Source organism: Chrysochloris asiatica, unplaced genomic scaffold (genome assembly GCF_000296735.1).
Source record: "Chrysochloris asiatica unplaced genomic scaffold, ChrAsi1.0 scaffold00206, whole genome shotgun sequence".
NCBI lineage: Eukaryota > Metazoa > Chordata > Mammalia > Afrosoricida > Chrysochloridae > Chrysochloris > Chrysochloris asiatica.
In genome coordinates, this window is record NW_006408724.1 from 1,022,305 (window position 1) to 1,027,552 (window position 5,248).

The 5,248-nt window shown below is 39.0% G+C and overlaps 1 pseudogene across 1 annotated transcript; it reads right to left on the minus strand.

Moving 5' to 3' along the window:
• Positions 1–1,564: 1,564 nt before the first annotated feature.
• On the minus strand, positions 1,565–1,987 carry LOC102822906 (annotated as a pseudogene). Its single transcript, XR_438776.1, has one exon. The product of XR_438776.1 is annotated as an alpha-synuclein-like (transcript).
• Between the last annotated feature and the right edge of the window lie 3,261 nt (positions 1,988–5,248).

The window sequence follows — 5,248 nt, forward strand, 5'->3', positions numbered from 1 at the left end:
TTGAGAGTCAGCCTCTTTTTTGCTGACCCTCAACTTTAGTGAGAAAGATATCCTTATCCAAGAACTGCCCACCTTGATAACATGTCCAAAATACTTGATACATTGTCAGAGTAATGACCACTGATTTATACATGCCTCCCTGTGTCCATGCCCTTGGGTATCACCTCACACACTAGCTCTGGGCTTGGCCATGCTACTTCATTTGGATAATAGGACAACAGGCAAATATGACAGAGAGAGGGACTAGAAGAGTGCTTCCCCTTGAAACTTGTCCTCTTTTGGTGCTCACAAGTCTCGGCTATCCCCTTATTCTCTTCTAACAACTGCCTTTTAGCCTATGTTCAGGTTCCTCATGAGCACAATTAAGTGATCTGGAATACCCATTCTTTGCAATGCTAGCCATAGCTTGTCATGATTTACACAGTCTAAAACCTTGCATTATCAATAAAGCATTGATAATGCTTTATTCTATGCTTTCAGGCAAGATTCATCTGATCCAGCAAAAGCTATCCCTCATTCCCCATTCTCTTCAGAATCTGACTTCAATTTCTGAGTTTCCTATTGATGTACTGCTGCATGGATTTTGAATAATCTTTAGCAAAATTGTACTTGCATAATGATATTATTTAATAAATTCTGCATTCCATTGGGTCACCTCTCTTTGGAATGGACACAAATATGGATCTCTTCTAATCAGTTGGCCAGGCAGCTGTCTTCCAAATTTCTTGGCATAGTTGAGTGAGTGCCTCCATTGTTTCAACAGTTTGTTGAAAGATTTCAATTTGTATTCCAAGAATTCCTGGAGCCCTGGTTTTCCCCAATGCTTTCAGGCACCTTAGACTTCTTCCTTCAGTATCATTGGTTCTTGATCATATGTTACCTCTTGAAATGGATGAATATTAACCAGTTTTTTCAGGTACAGTGACTCTGTGTATGCCCTCTATTTTTTTTTTAGTAATGAGATTACTTTTTATTTTAATTTTCACCATTTACATACAAACACAAATTAATAAAACACAGCCCAAAACAGTAAAATTTCATAGTTAATATGTATAGGTACATAGTTTCATGCTCACATCTTTTTAAGTACTTTATGTATTAACAAATTTCACAGCACATCATTATTCTTGAACAAAAAAAGATCATTAAAAGACACCTAAAATTTTTATAAGCTATAGAGCAAATCACTCACCACTTCTCAACAACACCAACAAAAATAGTGAAGACTTAGAAATCCATGGTAGTCACTTAGGTGGGTTTTTTTGTTTTTGTTTTTGTTTTGTTTTGTTCACTTAGGTGTTTTTGTTTTAGCGTTTTGAATTCGAAGCCACAATATCCACAGCACACAAGGACCCTGCTACCAGATCTTCATTTCAGTGAGAGGGAAGCACTGAAATGCTAAGCGGGGGCAGGAACAGATACTGCAATCATTGCTGATGGACGACTTCAAAATACACTGTAAAAACTTTAAGAAAATGTTATAGCTGAGAAAATTGGAATTGAGCACTGGTACAAGATGGAACATCTGTCAGAAGATCTCAGGAAACTGGTAGCAAAGATCTTCTTAGGCTTCAGGTTCATGGTCTTGATATCCTTCCTCTGAAGGCTTTTCATAAGCTTCCAAAGACATATCTTCAAGAACTCTTTCCTGTGAAACTCCTCCTTCACTCTTGCCTATCTGATCCTTTTTGCCAAAGTCAGTGGTAGCTGCCATGTTTCCTGCTCCTTCCACTGTTTTTGTGTGCTACTGCGGTCACACATGTTACCACCGCTTCTTCAACATTTGTTACCTGTTCTTTGGTCTTCTTGGCCACTGTAGCCACACCATGAACCACTCCTTCCTTGGTTTTGGAACCTACATAGAGACACCCTCTTTTGTCTTTCCAGCAGCTTCTGCCACACCTTGTTTGGTCTTTTCAGCAGCAGCCACAACACTCTCTTTAGCCTTTGAAAGTCCTTTCATGAATACATCCATGGCTACTGAATTCCTTTATACCACACTCCCAGTCCTGCATTTCCATTCTCAGGTGGCTCACCCTCTCTCTTCAGTCCCCTTCTTGTCACTGTAGTCTTCCTCCTCCATGCCTTCTATTTTTATTTGACACTTTCTGCATCATTCATTATTGTACGCATTGTTGTTGTCAAGTGACGTCCTATCAGCTCTGACTCAGAGCCATCCTGTATAGGGTGTCTGAGGAGCACCTGATTGATAGGAACCAAGGACCTTGAAGTTAGCCGCCCATTGCTTATCCTACAGTATCACAGCAGGACTCCATAATTTTTGGGAGTATGATTTCTTGTCTACTAATTATATGTGCTTTAGTGCATGCAGTTATTTTATTTACTTCTACTGCTATGTGTAGATGTTGTTGTTAAGTGCCATTGAGTCAGTTCCAACTTACAGTGACCCTGTATAGAGTTTCCAAAGCTGTAAATCTTTGTAGGAATAGAAAGCCTCCTCTTTCTTCCACAGAGCAGCTGGTGGGTTCCAACCACTGACCTTGTGGTCCACAATCCAGTGCTTATCCTCTCGAGCCACCACGTTATATGTACATGGAATCCTTCAATATTGCAATTCAAGGTTTGAATTTTTGCTTCAGTTTTTTCATCTTGAGAAAAGTTGAGCACATTCTTCCCTTTTGGTTTTCTTACTACAAGTCTTTGTACATACATTTCATTATAATGCTTGACTCTGTCTTCTTAAGCTCCCTTTTGAAATTTTCTGTTCAGCTTGGTGACTTCCTTATTTCTTTCATCTGCTTTAGCATCTGCATGCTGGAGAGCAAGTTTCAGAGTCTTCTCTGATATTCATTTTGGTCTTTTCTTTCATTCCTGTCTTTTTAACGAACTTCTGATTTCTGCCTATATGATGTTTTTGATGTCATACCACAATTCTTCTGGTCTTTGGTCATTAGTATCTAATACATCAAATCTGTTCTTGAGATAGTCTCAAAATTCAGTTGGGATATATTTGAAGTCATATTTTGGCTCTCATGGAGTTGTTTGAATTTTCTTGAGTTCAACCTGAAGAAGCAATTGATGGTCTGTTCCACAGTCTGCCCCTGGCCTTGTTTTGGCTGATAATATGGAGCTTTCCCACCATCTCTTCCCATAGATGTAGTCAATTTGATTCCTGTGTATTCTATCTGGTGAGGTCCAGATGTATAGTAACCTTTTATTTTATTTTAAAAAGATATTTACAGTGAATAAATCATTGCTTTTGAAAAATTCTACCACGGGATTTCCAGCATAATTTCTATCATCAAGGCCATTTGTTTCCAACCTTTACATTCCAATTGTCAGTAATCATCAATGCATCTTGATTGCATGTTTGATGAATTTCAAACTGAAGAAGTTGGTAGAATTCTTCAGTGTCATCATCACTGACTTTAGTGGTTGGTGCATAATTTTGAATCATAGTTGTATTAACTGGTTTTACTTGTAGATGTATGGATATTATCCTATCACATACAGGATTGTGTTTCAAGACAGATCTTGCAATTTCTTTTTGATGATGAATGTGATGTCATTCTTTTTCAATTTGTTGCTCCTGGCATAGTGAACCATATGATTATCAGATTCAAAACAGCCAATACCAGTTCTTTAGCTCATAAGTGCCTACAATGCCAATCTTTAAGTGTTCCATTTCAGTTTTGGCAACTTTCAATTTCCTTAGATTCATATTTCATACAGTCCATGTTCCTATTATTAATGGATGCTTGCATGTTCTGTTATAGAATAACTAACAGCTCCCATTTGAAATATTATAGTATAACTAACAGCCTCCATTTGAAATATTACAGTATAACTAACAATTGCCATTTGAAATATTATAGCATAGTTCACCCTGCTCCCCTTTTCCCCTAACTCACCCATGGAAAAATAATAAATATATTTCTTACAGAAAAACCTTGAAGGCCAGAAGGAACCAAGGACATCTGAATAAACAAGATAAAACTTAGCCCTTCCATACAACCAAGATAAGGGTTTATTAGTGGGTTTACTCCCACTTACAGGATAAGGGTCTGCTGGAATTTACCACCCCAGCTGACAAGACAAGTCTGTGTGTTCTAACCACTCTGTGTTTTTGTATAAGACCCTGTTCCCCTGCTCACTTTGGGGTCAGAGTGATTTGGGCTTGAGCTGACACTCTGGCCGCCGACAATAAACTTTGCTTTTTAAGTTTTCTGAGTTAAGTTCTTTCTGACTCATATTGTCACAACAGTTTTTCTCCTCATTTTGAGTTGTGCCACATCAACAAATGAAGGTTCCAAAAGCTTTCTCCATTCTCGTCATCATGGTCAACTCTACTTTGAGGAGGCAGCTCTTCCCCAGTCATATTTGAGTGCCTTATAACCCGAGGGCTCATCTTCCAGCACTATATCTGAAAACCTGCTGCTGTTGTTCATCAAGTTTCCATCTTCTGACACTATATCTAACAATGTTCCCCTGCTATTTATGAGGTTTTCAGTGGCTAAACATTCACAAGTAGTCTGCCTCACCTTCTTCTTAATCTATCTTAGTCTGAAAGCTGTGCAGAAACTTGTTCATCATGGTTGACCCTGCTGATATTTAAAATACTGGTGGCATAGCTGCCAGAATCACAGCATGTAAGCCAATACAGCACAACAAACTGACAGACAAATGGTGACTTGTATGACAGACAGATGACAGACTATTAAGAATTGACAGTCTTCATCAAAATCTAATAGTACTACCTCATTTTAAAAACCTTTCCCTCAATTCAGAGGCAATATAAGCACAGTCAAACTTTTAATAGCTCTTCTTGCGCCTTGCATGTTAGCTGTGAGATCCTTTCACAGAGAAACAGCCACATAAATCCATATTGAGTGGTTTAGACTCACCTCATTCTCTCTGCCAATAAGAGCAAATGCTCAAGAGATCGTTTCCCTCCTTTTTTGCACAGTCTAGTGAGTACAAGGTGATGCTCACTAGAGTGGGAAATCAGTGTTTCGAGTGATGGCAACCAGGAAGGGACAGGAAGAGCCTCCCTCCTCTTCCCTCCCAGGAATGCTTGTGGTATCCAGTGGAGTCAGATGAGAAATGGGCAGGTGGTGACTTAAACACCAGAGTGAAGGAGCATGCTCGCTTTTGCAGAACATACACTAAAATGGGTGCAATCCAAGGAAGATGAGCATGACCCCTGTGGCAAGGATGATAAGCAAATTCATAAAGCACGCTACATTTGTTCATTAGTGGTTACCAGCATTAGATAGAGAAGAAAAGG